The sequence below is a fragment of the Spermophilus citellus genome (genome assembly GCF_964194105.1).
Source record: "Spermophilus citellus genome assembly, chromosome: 4".
NCBI lineage: Eukaryota > Metazoa > Chordata > Mammalia > Rodentia > Sciuridae > Spermophilus > Spermophilus citellus.
Genome location: NC_138185.1, coordinates 24,072,308 through 24,090,461, shown reverse-complemented (window position 1 = coordinate 24,090,461; position 18,154 = coordinate 24,072,308). Strand labels below are relative to the sequence as shown.

Sequence of the window (18,154 nt, the reverse complement as noted above, 5' to 3'; positions counted from 1 at the left end):
GAGCCAACATTTTCACAAAAGGATGATAAAGATTAAACTGAAATATATATTAAGCCAGAGTAAGACAAGAAAAAAGTGCTACAGCATATTAGATAAGTTCCTAGGATACTAAAAGATTCCATATGAAATTAGACTGGGAAACTAGTGGACAACAAGTTATTCATCACTGATATAGAGTAGGGTAGTAAAGGTAAATTAGGTTGGAGAGGTGAAGACCTTTCATGGAAGGCCTTGAATATCAGCATAATGAGTTTTAAACACCATTTAAAATTCCTATTTCAGTGTCTCTTGAACCTCAACTACTAAGAAACCATTTAGAAATCTGTCTGATCAGTGTACAAACTAGCCTATCCCTTGCCATCATACAGCCTGGCCACTTGCTCATACCCTTCTCAGTCATTTTCAAAGGTAACTTCACAAGTTTTTCTATGAGTGATTCTTCATAGCAATTAGCAAGCAAGGATATACAATATTTTGATATTCTTATTGTCTCCTCCACAGAAGTATTTGGTCAATATATCAGGATAAAACAAAATAAAATACCTACATTTTCCTTGCCTTAAGGTAGACAGACTAGAACTACATATTACCCATACACAAATCTTGTATAATTTAGGGGAAAGAAAATCATGTTAGCCCAACAAAAGAAGTTGTGGTAGAGAGAACAGAGCTTTGTCATTTATTTCTAATTTAGGTTTCTTTGGTCAAAACTGCACGAAAGCATGTGTCAGGGGAACTCAGCATGATTGTCCTAGAACGTGACAGCAGGGCTGCACTTCATCATTCTGGGCTACTCACATCTGGGAATTTCCACTTGAAAAGTGTCTTTGTGCTGTCTGCCTTCTTTCTTACAGACATCTGCTCTGGAGGGGACATGTGGATGGGATGAAGTTTCTGAGCAAGTAGGGAAGGCCTAGAAACAGAACACATCAAAGTATAGACATATTCCTTTCTTCTGATATATTGGAGTCTAAAGATTTAAACTTTGTCCTCTCTAGAAGCTGGGAGTAGTTCCTGCCCTTACAGAAGGGGAAAGCTGCAGCTCTTTAAAGGGATGTAGAATCAATCTCTCTCTCTCTCTCTCTCTCTCTCTCTCTCTCTCTCTCTCTCTCTCTCTCTCTCTCCCCCTGGGAATGAAACCAGGTTGCTTAACCACTGAGCAACAAACCCAGCCCGTTTTTAATATTTTATTTAGAAATGAGGTCTCACTGAGTTGCTTAGGGCCTTGCTAAGTTGCTGAGACTGGCTTTGAACTCACGATCCTCCTGCTACAAGCTCCTGAGCCATTGTGATTACAGGTGTGTGCCACCACGCCCAGCTAGAAATTCTCTTTGACTAGCAAATATCTGAGCAAAGAGCTGGTCTTCAAGGTCTACTTGAAGGCATTTGTCCACTGTACTGGTGTCTTCTCTGAGGCAACTCTGAGATGTTGACAGCTACCTCCTTCTTCCTGCGGCCAAATCAGGGGCATTGAAGGGCAACAACAGCGCCATAACAAAGGTCCAATAGAAATCTTGGGTTTTTCTTGCTTTCTAAGCTGTCTTGTCTTTCCCTCCTTAGATGTGCTGAAATCTGACTACTTCAGGATTTTGTGGAATGAAGAAATTTGGAGCTTCTGCTTTTAAACCCTTTTGGAAATGCACTGGAGACAACTAGTTGCTTCTTATTATTACACAAAGAAAGCTGCCTCTGAAAGGGTATGCGGAGTTAAAGGATATATTCATCATATTTGAAGAATAGCTTACATTGTCTCATTACTCATCCTTATATAAAAAGATCCAAATTAAGGAACTACACACTCCTATTTGTCAAAGGAAAATATCACTGGTGAGTTACCAAAAAGATGAGCTTAGGAGTAATGTTTGAATAGAAAATAACTTTTTAGATGTGCAAGAAAATCTTTTCCCAAGATTCTCTGGCTCGTATATCCAGGATTCTCTCATATCACAGAATTCTCCACATCACAGTGAATAAAATTCAAATTTCTCAGCATGGCAAATAAGACCCTTTAAGCCCTGCATATCTGACCCTTTTCTCTCTCCAACCTCAACAGCCTTCTGCGCCACACCTGCCCCAATCTTCTAGCCATGTGGAACCACTGTGGAAAGAGCTGTGCTGTCTCTGCCTCTGGGCCTTTATTTGTGCTGCTGCCCCTGTCTGGGAAAACCCATCTCCTCCTTGGTCTATTAAGCTGTGCCTCCCACTCTCTGTAAGCTCCTGGAAGGCAGGGACTGACTGTTCTCTACCATGCCTGATATCTAGTTCAAGGCAGATTTTCCAGTGAATGAAAAAAAAATCACTTAAAAATATTCTTAATGAATAAAAGCCCAACAGGGCTGGTGCTGTGGCTCAGTGGCAGAACGCTTGCCTAGCAAGTGTGAGGCACTGGGTTCGATTCTCAGCACCGCATAGAAATAAATAAAATAAAGTTCACTGACAACTAAAAAAAAAAAAATTAAAAAAAAAAACAGACCAACAGTCTAAGCTGTTGGTTGTCTTGCACAAATGCAACTAGACAGAAGAGATACTGTCTTTCCAGAAGCCAGAGACATTTCTTCACAGTATCAGGTATTCCTGGGTTTTGATACATTTATCATTGACTTGATTAAATGTAGAGTTTCCTGATAAACTTTAACAAATGATTATATTTTAAAAAAACTATTAAAATCATATCATTTAGAACAAGAGCATTCACTAATCTACCTGAGATTTGCTGTTTTCTCTATGTCATAATTATGTGATGTTTTCTTTTAGGAGTGATCATGGAACATGTCCCATTTCCAAAAAGAAGATAAGTATGCTTTTGATCACTTCCAGAAAGGAAAATCACTCAGAGTGTACATATGCTGCTGGCAAACTATTAGGAATATTATTTACACCTGTTCAGGACTATCCACAATGAGTATCATGGTCTGTGAACCAGTGGCCCATTCACAGCATACACTAGAACTTTTTTTCACTTTATTAAATTTGCCATTCTTTTTTTTAAAAATTTGTTTTAATTAGTTATACATGATAATAGAATGCATTTATGCACTTTGATATATTTTACATAGATGAGATATAATTTCTCATTTTTCTGAGTGCACATGTTGTAGAATCACATTGGTCATGTAATCACATATATACATAAAGTAATAACGTGTATTTTGTCCTACTATCCTTTCTATGCCCACATCCCCTCCTCTCCTCTCCCGTCACTTCCCTCTTCCTAATTTAAGGTAACTCTATCCTTCTCTAGTGCCCTGACTCCCTTCTTTGAATTATCATTCGAATATTTGAGAAAACATTCGACCTTTGGTTTTTTTGGGATCGGCTTATTTCGCTTAGCGTGATATTCTCAAACTTCATCCATTTACTGACAAGTGCCATAATTTCATTCTTCTTTAAAGCTGAGCAATATTCCATTGAAAAAAAAAAATATATATATATATCACATTTTCTTTATCCATTCATCTATTGAAGGTCACTTAGGTTGGTTCCATAGTTTAGCTTTGTGAATTGAGCTGCTATAAACATTGATGTGGCTCATTGGTCTAGTATGCTGATTTTTAAGTCCTTTGGATATAAACCTAAGAGTGGGATAGCTGGGTCAAATGGTGGTTCCTTTCCAAGTTTTCTGAGGAATCACTATACTACTTTCCATAGTAGTTGGACCAATTTGCAGTATATATGACTGTACCTTTTCCCTACATCCTTGCCAACATTTATTGTTGCCTATATTCTTGATGATTGCCATTTTGACTGGAGTGAGATGAAATCTTAGTATAGTTTTTATTTGCATCTCTCTAATTGCCAGAGATGTTGAACACTTTTTAATATATTGTTGATTGATTGTATTTCTTCTTCTGTGAAGTGTCTGTTCAGTTCATTAGCCCATTTATTGGTTGGGTTATTATTTTTTTGGTGTTAAGTTTTTTGAGTTCTTTATATATCCTAGAGATTAATGCTATATCAGAGGTGCATGTGTAAAGATTTTCTCCCAATCTGTAGGCTCTCTCCTCACATTATTGATTGTTTCCTTTGCTGAAAAGAAGCTTTTTAATTTGAATCCATCCCATTTATTGATCCTTGATTTTACTTCTTGTGTTTTAGGGGTCTTGTTAAGGAAGTCAGATCCTAGGCCGACATGGTAAAGATTTGGGCCTGCATTTTCTTCTATTATGTTCAGGGTCTCTGTTCTAGTGCCTAAGGGTTTGATCCACTTGGAGTTGTTTTTTGTGCAGGGTGAGAGGTAGAGGTTTAATTTCATTTTGCTATAATGAATTTCCAGTTTTGCCAGCACCATTTGTTGAATAGGCTATTTCCTTTCCAATGAATGTTTTTGGCATCTTTGTCTAGTATGCGATGACCATATTTATGTGGGTTTGTCTCTGTGTCCTCTATTCTGTATCAGTGGTCTACAAGTCTATTTTGGTGCCAAGACAATGTGGTTTTTGTTATTATAGCTCTGTAGTATAGTTTTAAGGTCTGGTATTGTGATGCCTCCTGCTTCACTTTTCTTGCTGAGGATTGCTTTGGCTATTCTGGATCTCTTATTTTTAAAAAAAAAAATATGATTGCTTTTCCTATTTCTATGAATAATGTCATTGGAATTTTAATAGGAATTGCATTAAATCTGTATAACACTTTTGATAGTATGGCCATTTTGACAATATTAATTCTGCCTATCCAGGAGCATGGGAGATCTTTCCATCTTCTGAGGTTTTCTTCAATTTCTTTCTTTAGTGTTCTGTAGTAGAAAACACCAAATAGAGGTCTTTCACATCTTTTGTTAGATTGATTCCCAGGTATTTTATTTTATTTGAGGCTATTGTGAATGGAGTAGTTTTCCTAATTTCTCTTTTAGTGGATTCATCATTGATGTGTAGGAATATATTTGATTTATGGGTGTTGATTTTATATCCTGCTACTTTGATGAATTCCTTTATTAGTTCTAGAATTTTCTGGTGGAATTTTTTGGATTTTCTAGATATAGAATCATGTCATCAGCAAGTAGAGATACTTTGAGTTCTTCTTTACTTATTTGTATTCCTAACTGCTCTGGCCAGAGTTTCAAGGATGATGTTGAATAGAAGTGATTAAAGAGGACATCTTTGCCTTCTTCCGGTTTTTAGAAGTAATGCTTTCAATTTTTCTCCATTTAGAATGATGCTGGGCTTGGGTTTAGCATATATAGCTTTTGCAATATTGAGGTATGTTCCTATTATCCCTAGTTTTCTAGTGTTTTGAACATGAAGGTATGCTGTATTTTTTCAAATGCTTTTTCTGCATCTACTGAGATGATCATATGATTCTTGTTTTTAAGTCTATTAATATGATGAATTACGTTTATTAATTTCCATATATTGAACCAACCCTGAATTCCTGGGAGGAAACCACTTGATCAAGGTGCACTATCTTTTTAATATGTTTTTGTATGTGATTTGCCAGAGGTTTTTTTTTTTTTTAGAGAGAGCGAGAGCGAGAGCGTGAGCGAGAGAGAGAGAGAGAGAGAGAGAGAGAGAGAGAATCTTTTACATTTATTTTTTAGTTTTCGGTGGACACAACATCTTTGTTTGTATGTGGTGCTGAGGATCGAACCCCGGCCGCATGCATGCCAGGTGAGCGCGCTACCACCTGAGCCACATCCCCAGCCCCTTGCCAGAGTTTTATTGAGAAATTTTGCATCTATGTTCATCAGGGATATTGGTCTGAAGCTTTCTTTCCTTGATGTGTCTTTGGTTTTGTATCAGGGTGATATTAGCCTCATAAAATGAGTTTGGAAGGGTTTCCTCCTTTTCTATTTCATAGAATACTTTGAGGAGTATTGGTGTTAATTCTTTTTTGAAAGTCTTGTAGAACTTGACTGAGAATATATCTGGTCCTAGGATTTTCTTGGTTGGTTGGCTTTTGATGGCGTTTTATATTTCATTACTTGCAGTTGATCTGATTAAATCGTGTATGACCTCCTCATTCAGTTTGGGTAGGTCATATGTCTCTAGAAATTTGTCGACGTCTTCTATATTTCCTATATTATTGGAGTATAAATTTTCAAAATAGTTTCTAATTGTCTTCTGTATTTCAGACATGTCTGTTTTGATATTTCCTTCATCTTGTATTTTAGACATTTGAGTTTTGTTTTTCTTTTTGTTAGCATGATCAGGGGTTTATCTGGTTTTTTAGGGGTTTATTTATTTTATTTATTTTTTCAAAGAACCAACTTTTTGTTTTGTAAATTTTTTCAGTTGTTTTGATTTCATTGATTCATTGCTCTGATTTTAATTATTTCCTGTCTTCTATTGCTTTTGGTATTGATGTGTTCTTCTCTTTCTAGGGCTTTGAGATGTAGAGTTAGGTCATTTATTTGTTGATTTTTTTATTCTATTAATGAATGTGCTCAGTGCAGTAAACTTTCCTCTTAGTACTGCCTTCATAGTGTCCCAGAGATTTTGATATGTTGTATCAGTGTTCTCATTTACCTTTATTTTATTTCTTATTATATGGTGCTGGATCAAATCCAGTGCTGTACCACTGAGCCACAACCCCAGCCCCTTCTCATTTACCTTTAAGATTTTTTTTATTTCATCCTTGATTTCTTCTATCATCCATTCATCATTCAATAGTGTATTATTTAGTCTTTAGCTTCTACTTTTTAGTTTATCGTTGATTTCTAATTTCATTCCATTGTGATCAGACTAGAGCTTTATAAAGAAATTCAGTGAATGTTTAAGACCACCTGGTAGTAGCATTAGGACTTCATTAACTGGTATTGAAACTGACTAGATAAGCAATCATAAAAGTTATTAATTTCTTGAATCCCCACATATAGTTCTATTTTGGGAACAGATATGAGCTAGTCCCAATTTCATTTTTAAATTTATTCAAAAATATTCACCAAGTACCCACACTAAATTGGAATCTCTGAATAGGAAAAAGGCCTGGAAATGTATATATTTTACATATTTGCATGATGGAAAATTTCAGCCCTAAACAAGAGTAGAATAGTAGAATGAATCCCCTGGGACCTATAACACAACTGGAGGCCAGGCATTAGGTGGGAGTTGGTAAGGAAAGAATTGATGAGTTCTGCTCAAGTCAAGTAAATGCTGAGGCCACCTATGCAAACTACTACTTGAATTCACTTTTAAAAAATACTTTTATTAGTTATTGATGGACCTTTATTTATTTATTTATTTGTATGTGGTGCTGAGAATAGAACCCAGGGCCTCACACATGCCAGGCAAGCGCTCTACCACTGAGCCACAGCTCCAGCCCTTGAACTTACTTTTACTCTTGGTGCTGCTACAGGAATAAACTGACTTTTCTAAAACAGAAAAAGCAGTGAAGCTAAGGTAGGATAGGAAACATAAGCAAAGACAGAAAGGAGGCATGTGGGTCAAGTAGAGTGTCCATGATTTAAAGTCCACTATCACATAGATTGAAGTCCAGAGTTAGAGGTCACTTTCACATACTTTGATTACAAACAGCACCATTAAACCAATTATCAGATCTTTTCTGTAGGTCCATAAATAACTTCTCTTTGGACCTGAACCTAAAAGAAAAACTGGTCCAAACACGCCTTTGCTCAACAAGTAGATATTTTGTGGATTTGTAATTTTAAGATCCCATTGTCTCATCTATATGTCACAGTCTCAACCAAACTTATGCCAACATAGTACCATTTAAGTTCACAAAACAGAAGGATAATGCCCCCTGCCCCCCAGCCATGGAGCTATTATTAGAGATTTTTCATGAAAGGCAAAGAAGAAAAGAGAATGACCCCTTGTAGGTAATTGTTAACATACCAAGTCCCCAACACAAAGGAGAACTTAAAAACACCCTCTTAGATCATATCCCTGTACTACTGGTCTTACATGTGTAAATATGCCTAGCTAAGATGGAGCTGGCATGTTCCTCTCCAATGCCTGCAAGCTGCCCTGTCTCTGAGGATATACTTCTTTCTTTCTCTCCATGAATTCAACCTGTACCTCCTTTGACTTGTCCTTAAATTCCATTCTGAGATTACATCACAGCCTGATTGGACCTCCTCAGGACACTTTCCTGGTGAAAATGACCACATATACTTTTAGTATGTAAAGAAATCCTATAGTTCTGGAGCTTTCCTGCTTCACAAAGACTTCACAAAGAAAGTTGAACCAGACCCCAAAGGATGGGTAGGATTGGGAAAGGCAGAATGAAGGGAAGAGGATTTGAATCGGCCAAGTCCGAAAAGCAGGAATAAGCAGAGTGTTTGGGAAATATGAGGACACTTGGAATGGAACTAGTCTTGATGTTCTGTTGAACAACAGAAGATTAGGCAGAGACAAAGGATGAAAGGTCCTGAGGGGGAGGGAGGAAAAGGGGAAGCACTGGGAACTCAATTAGAGCAAATCATATTCCATGCTTTTATAACTATAATGAAAAGCAACCAATAAAAACAGAAAAAATGGAAAAAGAAAGGTCCTGCTGGGATGCCCGTGTGAGGCACTGGATTTGATCAGATAGACTGGGTCAGCCAGCTACATCAGCAAGCAGGCCAAATCTGGCCCACTTTTTGGTTTTGATAACAAGGTATTCTTGGAGTACACCCATGCCTGCTCCTTCTCATAGCGTGGTGGCTGCTTTCCTGTAAGCAAATCTGAGTAGTTGCCACACAGGCCTTATGACCCTCAAAGTCTTTACAGAAAGTTTGCTGATCCCTGAGATAGACAGTCAAGACTTGAGGAAAATGGGATTTAAGAGAATACTAGCAGCTTAATCTAACACTGTAAACTAACATGGATTCAAGCTTGAAATGTTCAGAAAATTTCACATGTAGATGGTAAGAATCTTAGGTCAAAGAATGGGGAGTGTAAAGTTCTCTAATAAAGAAGAGAAATAAACTTTTATTGGACATCACTTTAAAAATTGGTATATTTACAGATTCTTCAATAAAGCTCCAAGGCAGATTTGGAAGATGTTAATTGAAATATTTTCCTGGTTTGCAGAGAATGTGCCATAAGGGATAATTCAGGCTGAAATGTATCTCATCTTCTTGCGTTAGCAGTTCTTGCGTCATTATTTGCTTTTTCCCTGAAGTTCTTTTGTTTGTAAATCTTTCACAGACCAATTGGGGCCAATTATCTTCCACAAAATTAAAATCAAATAGTTGGTGCCAAGCAGCTCTTTAATGCAGCTGTTTCTCCTTAACCTTGGGCATTTTAAAGGATGCTGTTTTGTTTCCCAACTGAAGCTTTCTCATTCTATGATGTGGTCAAGGCACTTGAAAATTAGTATTTCCAACAGACATTTTGCAGTGTTTCAACCTTTCTGAGCATTGTCATCCCTCCTATATTAACAGCCCAGGAGCACCTTAGGTTTAATAAAGAATCTTATTTTTACTCATATTTATTTCACCATGAATGCAAGCAGAAGAAACAAGTGAAATCATATACCTAGGGAATTGTACCCAACAAAGAAGAATGGAATGTGATATTTCAGGTGATGACAAAACATTCTTCCTTATTGATATTCATGCCCACAATTATCACATCTTCATAATCAATTAACATTCATTGAAATCTTATAGCATGCATGGCACTGTCCTCTTAAACTTTTTGGATCAGGACCTCTTTACTCTCTGCAAAAGTTGAGGATCCCAAGCAGCTCTTGTTTATGTGAGTTTTAGCTATTGATATTTACTACATTAGAAACTAAGGACAAGAAAATATGTAACTATTCATTCATTTATTTCAAAAAAAGCAGTATGATGGCTCAGTTGCCCATGATTTGAATCCCAGCTACTTGGGAGGCTGAGGCAGAACTTCAAGTGTGAGGCTAACTTGAGTAATTTTGCAAGATGCTGTCTGAAAATAAAAAATAGAAAGGGCTGGAGATGTAGCTCAGACATAAAGCATCCCAGGGTCAAACCCAATACCAATAATGAAATTAAATAAAAATAGCAATACTATGCTTATTACAATGAAAAAAAATTATGGGATTATTAAGTGAGTTCATAAATTTTGCAAGATGCAAGACATACAAAAATCAATTGTATTTCTACCTACTGGCCTGAAAATAGGGACATATAAATTTAAAATACTATTGCAATACAATTATGAATTCTCCAAGCACAAAAAAGAAACTACTTAGATGTAAATCTAACAAATCATGAACAGGACTCATATACTGAAAGCTACAAACACTAATTAAAGATCCAAATAGATGGAGAAACAAATATATTCATGGATTAGAAGATTCGGTAAAGTGTCAGTTCTCAAAATAATATGTAGTTTAATTGATATAAAAATATCACAAGTTTTTCATAGTAGAGATTAATAAGATTATTCTAAAATTTACATAAAAAGACAAAGGTTCTAGAAGGGCTAATACAATTTTGAAAAAAAAGTAAAATGTGAGGAATTATTCTACCCAATTTTTAGTCTTATTATCAAGCTAAAATAAGAGTATGAAAATTTCTGAAAACTAAAAACAACAACAAAATCTTAAGACACATTATATATAAGGAAATGATGGTAAGGATTCTGATAAAGGGGCTGGGGTTGTGGCTCAGTGGTAGAGTGCTCGCCTAGCATGAGGCACTGGGTCCAATCATCAGCACCACATAAAAATAAAATAAAGATATTGTGTCCAGCTAAAACAAAAAAAAATTAAATATTTTTTAAAAAGAATTCTGATGACTTCTCATAATAAACAATATAAACTAGGAAACAATTCAATGACATTTAAAGAGTATAAAAAAAAGAGGCAAGCCCAAAATTCTATATGCAATAAAAATGTTCTTCAAAATTAAGGTGCAATGAAGACGTTCAGAGAAAAATAAAATCTGGGTTAATTTGTTTCCTTGGACCTGAAAAAATAATAAATATTTTTAAAAATTCTTTTACATATATTTTTAGTTTTTATGAACGTTTATTTTATTCATTTATTTATATGCGGTGCTGAGAATCAAACACAGTGCCTAACACATGCTAGGCAAGTGCTGGGGTTGTGGTTCAGTGGTAGAGCACTTGCCTAGCATGTGTGAGACACTCCATTCGATTCTCAGCACCGCATATAAATAAATGAATAAAATAAAGGTCCATCAACAACTAAAAAAATTTTTAAAAAGAAATATTAAAGGAAATTCTGATACTAGATGAGAACTTGGATCTCTAATATAAATTAAGAGCATTGGAAATAGTTTATAAATATTTAACTCTCACATGTTAATTTCTTTAAAAATAACTGAATACTCAAGGAAAAAACAATAAAAATGTACTGTGGGATTTATAACTTACATAAAATAAAAAGGGAGGAAGACAGAAATGTAAGTGTTCTACCATAAGGTTTTAAAGTTATACATAAAGTGGTCAGAATTTTTTTAAAGAATCGAAAGTCCAGAAATAAACCCATACATCCTTAATCACCTGCTTTTTGACAAGGAGGCCAGGATTATTGAACGGAGAAAGAATAATCTTTTCAACAAGTGGCATTGGGACAATTGGATATGTAAATGCAAAAGAATAAAGTTGGACCCCTACCTCACATCCTATACAAGAGTTAATTCAAAGTGGACTAAAGAACTAAATACATAAGCTAAAACTATAATATCCTTGGAAGAAAACAGATTAAAATTTGCATAATCTTACATTAGACAATGATTTCTTGCATTAGACACCAAAATCACAAGCAATTAAAGAAAACTATATAAATTAGACTTCAAAATAAAAATCCTTTTGTGCTTCAAAGGATTCTATAAAGAAAGTGAAAAGACAACACTCAGAATGGGAGTAAATATTTATAAATCATTTAGCTGATAATGTTTAATATACAGAATTTACAAGGAACTCTTGCTATTAACAATATTAAGGCAAAAATCCCAATTTTCAAAATGAGCAAAGGATTTGAATAGATATTTCTCCAAAAAGCATAAGCAATTGGGCAATCAACACATGAAAAGATGCTCAACATTACTGGTTAGTATAAAAATGAAAATCATTACTACAATGAGATATAACTTCATATCCTGTAGGATGGCTATAACAATGATTTTTTAAAAAGTAACAAGTGCTGAAAAGGATGTGAAGAAATTGGAACCTTTATACATTTCTGATAGGAATGTAGTATTGTGCAACTACTGTGGAAAAGTAGTTCAGCAGGGATGGGGTTGTAGCTCAGTGGTAGAGCACTTGCCTGGCATGTGTGAGGCACTGGGTTCAATTCTCAGCACCACATATAAATTAAAAAAATAAAATAAAAGTCCATAAACAATACAAAACAATTTTAAATAAACTAGCCTTGGGGGCTGGGGATGTGGCTCAAGCAGTAGCTCGCTCGCCTGGCATGTTTGCGGCCCAGATTCGATCCTCAGCACCACATACAAAACAAAGATGTTGTGTCTGCCGAAAACTAAAAAATAAAATATTTAAATAAATAAATAAATAAATAAACTAGCCTTGGGCTGGGGTTGTGGCTCAGTGGTAGAGCGCTCTATTTCAATATAAATATTCTTAAAAAGCAAATAAGATGATCTTGAATCTAACTATAACAATAATTATATAAAATAGAAATGATCTGCCTTTGCTTAAAAAGGTGCTGATGCCCTGCATACCTGCCTTACAATATTTTCTTCTAAAACAATACAAAAATGAAAACCAAGCAACATCCAAAACAAGAAGGGTGAAATAAATGTACCCAAAAGTCATGTCCCCAGCATGGCCTGAAGTCAGAGAAGTCTGAAACTTCAAGACAATTATAAGAAGAGAAAAGTTACCAAATTCTAATATGTTATTTTCAGTCCTCCCACCATCCCCTTGCTCTGCTGTCAGGTTCTGTGGGGAGCAGACAAGTGGAGAAACAGTGAGGGAAGAGAGTAGACCCTCTTTTGGGGCCAAGGCAGAAAGAATAATACCTACTGAATATGAAAATTAAAAAGAATGGGCTGGAGTTGTGGCTTAGTCATAGAGCGTGCACCTAGCACATGCAAGGCCCTGGGTTCGATCCTCAGCACCACTAAAAGTAAATAAAATAAAAGTATTGTGTCCAACTACAGCTAGAAAATAAATATTAAAAAAAAGAAAATCTAGATAGGCCAGAATAAGGAAGTAAATTGAACCTTTAAAATGCATTGCTTCTGGAGGAAAAAAAGACAAGGGATGAGTCAAAGATGACCAAATAAAGAGTGGACTTTTTAATACAGGGGAAGGGGATACTGGATGGCTGTTAGGAAAAAAAGTAAATTAGCTGCATACCTTATGGCATTCATAAGTAGAGACTCCACATAGATTAGAGATCTAGGTGTATAGAATGAAGTCCTGTACTTACTAAGAGAAAATCTGAGTCAGTTCTACTATAATAAGATCCAGAACAAGAAAAGAAAAGATTGACAAATTTTACTATTTTAAAAGTTTGTCATGACCAGAAAAAATATTTCATAAAGTAATAAAGTAACTTATATACTGGGTGAAAATAATTGCAGCATTGCCATAGACAAAGGGCTGATCTCCCTAGTGTGTAAAGAATTCTTAAAATTTGAGTGGAGAAGCTGGGCATATAGCTAGTGGTAAAGCACTTGCCTTGCATGTGTGAAGCCCTTGGTTCTAGCCCCAGCACTGCTAAGAAAAAACAAAAAAGAGTAGAAAGGATTAAAAACCTGAAAATTGGAAAAATAAAATTGTGAAACGACTTGGACGACTTCAGATACATGCCAAAAAATATATAAAAGTTGGCAAAAATTAAAAGTTTGACAACACATTCTCAGGTAGGGCTGTAGGACACTGGTACTCTAATATATCAATGGCAGGAATGCAATTTAGTACAAGCTATTTGGAGAGAAATTTGGCAATGCCTAACAAAACTTCATATGCACTTACCTTCATTTGTTGCAGGTTTTGTGTGTGTGTGTGTGTGTGTGTGTGTGTGTGTGTGTGGTAATGGGGATTGAACCCAGGGGCACTCAGCTACTGAACCATATCTTCAGCCCTATTTTGTATTGTATTTAGAGATAGGGTCTCACTGAGTTACTTAGCACCTCCCAGTTGCTGGTTTTGAACTCATAATCTTACTGCCTCAGTCTCCTGAGCCGCTGGGATTACAGGCATGTGCCATCAGGCCCGGCCATTTTTTACAGTTTTATTGAAATATTTTTCATATATCATAAGTTGAGTGATTTGTAGTGTATGGTTCAGAAGTTTTTAGGATATTCACCAAAATCATGTAAGCATCACCACAATTCAATTTTAGAACCTTTCCACACCCCAGACAGAAATTCCCGGGCATCAGAAGTTATTTCCCATTCCTGCCCACCCTCACCTCACCAGTCAACCACTAAATGTATTTATTTTCTCTCTATGAATTTGCCACTAACTTTTATTTATTTATTTATTTATTGGTACCCGCTATTGAACCCACGGGCTGTTTACCACTGAGCCACATCCCCAGCCCTTTTTTATATTTTATTTAGAGACAGGGTCTCACTGAGTTGCTTAGGGCCCCACTAAGTTGCTGAGGCTGGCTTTGAGCTTGTAATCCTCCTGCCTCAGCCTCCTGAGCCACTGGGATTACAGGCATTACCTTTTGACATAGCAATCCTAAGAATCTCCAACAGTATGAAAACACATATCCATGCGATTATTCATTGCCAGGATTGCTTGTGTTTATAAAATGGGGATAAAATCTAAGTGTCCCTAAATAGGAGAAGTGGGTACGGCTACACAATGAGCTACTACATGGCTATAAAACAGAATCAGGATGATCTCTATCAACAGATATGGAGTGACTTCCATGATATTCTGTTAAATGAAAAATAAACCAAGTACAAAAGAGTGTCATGGCCTGAATTTTGTCTCCTCAAACTTTGTAGTATTTTGGAGTCATAATTCTCAGTACCTTTGAATGTGACTGTATTTGCAGACAGAGGTTTTAAAGAGATGATTAAAGTTAACTTGAGTTTGTTGGGGTGGGACTTAGCAGTCTGACTGGAGTCCTTATGAGAAGAGGAAATTTAAACGCACAAAAAGACTGCAGGGGGCTGGGGATGTGGCTCAAGCGGTAGCGCGCTTGCCTGGCGTGCGTGCGGCCCGGGTTCGATCCTCAGCATCACATACAAACAAAGATGTTGTGTCTGCCGATAAAATAAATAAATATTAAAATTCTCTCTCTCCCCTCTCTCTCTCTCTCACTCTCTCTTTAAAAAAAAAAAAAAGACTGCAGGAACGTGTACACAGAGGAAAAAATCACATGTGCACACAAAGAAAAGACAAACATCCGTAAGATAGGGAGAGGTCTGAGAAGCAATCAAACCTGCAGACAATTTGCTACTTACCTTCCAGTCTCAGAATGTGAGAAAATAAATTTGTTATTTTAGTCACCCAGTTTGTAGTATTTTACCATGGTAGCCCTAGCAAGCTAACATAGTATGTATCATTTTATGGAAAACAGAAAGAATATATGATGTATGCAAACATCTGCTTATTTGTGCAAAGGACATACAGGGAGGATAAACCAGAAATTATTGTAAAGGTTACCTACTGGGGAAGGTATAAGAATAAGGGATGAAATATGAATTTTCCTAAGTTCTTACCAAAACTTAATAACTTTAACTTAAAGTATAAAAACCTCAAACAAATCCAAATTTGGGGAACTCCTACAAAATATGTGGCTAGCGCTCTTTAAAAGAATCAAATCATAAAACATAGAAACTAGAGGTGCTGTCACAATTTGAAGGGACTAAACAGTCACGACAACTTATTGCAATGTGGGATCTTAGATTGAGTCTTGCACTAGAAAAAGGACATTAGTGGGGAAAACTGTAAAATTCAATGTACATTCACTAGTAGCATCATATCAACATCAATTTCCTTGTTTTGAACATTATCCTATGGTTATGTATGATGTTAACATTAAAGAAAGAGAGATGAAAGATGTATAGAAACTAGTATCTTACAGGTTTTCTCTAAAATTGTTGCAAAATAAAATCTTTTAAAAAGTATAGGAGTGGTGGCCTAGGCAGAATTCAAAGTGGGCCCATGACTTTTGCCCCAGAGGGGTTTTGCATATATAATTAAGGTTACTAATCAATTGACTCTAAAAAGGAATATTATCTAGGGGAGCCGAACCCAACCAAATGGACTATTTAAAAAAAGAGAATTTTATCCCTCTGTTGGCAAAAGTCAGAGAGATTCAAAGTGTCAGAGAGTTTATGGGAGGGAGATTTTTGTTGCTGGGATTCTATTGCTACCATATTGTGAGGGGGCCACATGAAGATTCATGCATGCAGTCTCTAGGTGGTGAAGGGAGCCACCAACTAGTAGCCAAAAAGAAAATGAGAAGAAATCCTTAGCAGTGAATGTGGCTACAGCATAACAGACTTCTGACCTACAGAACTGTGAGTTAGTAAGCTCTATGATACATTGTAATTTGTTTCACAACAATAAAACTTTAATATAAATACTAATATTAGACTGGATGGAAAAGCAAGACCAAACTGTATGTTGTTTACACATAGACACACATATAGAAGGACATGGGGATAAAACAATGTCCTACATGTATATACGAACAGTAACCATAAGAGAGCTGAAGGTTAGCCAGGCACTGTGGTGCACTCCTGTAATCCTGCGGCTCTTGAGGCTGAGGCAGGAGGATAACAGGTTTGAGGCCAGTCTCAGCAATTTAGCAAGGCCCTAAGAAACTTAAGGAAATTATCTCAAAATAAAAACCAAAAAGGGCTGGGGATGTGACAGGCTCGGTGCTTAAGTGCCCTTGGGTTCAATCCCTGGAAAAAAAAAACCCAAAAGTTAATGGCTCCACTCAAATTAGACAAAGTAAAATTCAGAATAATGAAGCACCAAAGAGTTAAAAAGAACTATTTCTTAATAATAAAAAGGTCTATTCAACAAAAAGGCATAGCATATGCCTATGTGTATGCATATAATAACAAAGTTTCAAACAATGAAATAAAAGCTGGCAGATGGAAAGGAAAAATAGACAAATATACAATTACAGTAGGAGATCTCAGCACCTTTCTCTTAGCAATTGGTAGAACAAGTAGTCACAGAATCAGTAATGCTGATTGTCTTAAATGACGCAATGTAAGCCAAATGGACAGAACTGCCAATTATCAGACTGTCTACTCAAATGGAAAAATATACACTCTTTCCAAGTACATCTGGAATATTCATTAATATAGACCACATACTTGACTATAAGTAGCTCTCAGAACATTTTATAGATTGAAATTATATAGAATATGCTATATACCTATTGTAAGCCACATGAGAATTAAATAAGGAAACACTAATGAAAAGTTATGTGGCAAAATCTCCAAAACTCTTGAAAATGGGAAAATATGATTCTTATTTGTCTTATATCCATGAGTCCAAGAGGAAATCAGAAAGGAAATGAGAAAATATTTTGAAATGAAAAATAATTAAAACCATGTATAGACATTTGTGGATTGTACAACCCTAAAGTAGAACACAAAAATTTTAAGAAAATCTGGAAATAAAAGATGGTTCTTTGAAAATTTTTAATAAACTAGATAACCTCTAGCTAGCCTGATTAAGGACTTGAACATACTCATAGTATAAATGAGAAGTTATTATTTACAGACCTTACAGAAAGTATAATAACCAAAATAAAATTGGCAGATTTGATCGTAGACCAGAGATAACAGATAAATGAGTCTATGAATTTAAAGATAGAACAATAGAAATTTTAATCCGAACAACAAAGAATAATTATTTTTTCAAATGAGCAGAGCAAAATGGCACAATATCAAAAGGCCTAACTATTATGCCATTGGAGTTTCAGAAGAAAGGGAGCAAGAGTACAGAACAGAAAACTTATTTGAAGAAATAATGTCTGAGAACTTCACAGATTTGATGAGTCCAAGAAGTTCAGAAAACACCAAACAAAATAAACCAATAGAAATCTGTGATACAACACTTCATAATCAGTCTGTTGAAAACTAAAGACAAAGAAAATATACTGAAAGTAGACAGAGTAAAAATGGCATATTACTTGTAAGAAACCAAAGATTTGATTGCTGTGGATTTCTCATCCTAAACGATGGAGACCAAAATGAAATGAAACACTTTTAACATGTTAAAAATATATAACCCAGAATTCTATATCTAAGGAAAATTTCCATGATAACTGAGCATGAAATAAAGGTAGTTCTCATTCTCAG

General features: G+C 35.7%; 1 long non-coding RNA gene across 2 annotated transcripts in view; it reads left to right on the top strand.

The window, feature by feature from the left end:
* Nucleotides 1-18,154, top strand: part of LOC308647932 — a 180,843-nt gene that overhangs the window by 28,414 nt on the left and 134,275 nt on the right. The window contains exon 4 of one of the 2 annotated variants that reach the window (XR_014021732.1): nucleotides 1,561-2,569. The exons of the other annotated variant lie outside the window; for it this stretch is intronic. This is a non-coding gene — a long non-coding RNA (uncharacterized lncRNA). Of the gene's footprint in view, nucleotides 1-1,560; nucleotides 2,570-18,154 lie in introns of those variants that run through there. 2 annotated transcript variants of the gene reach the window in all.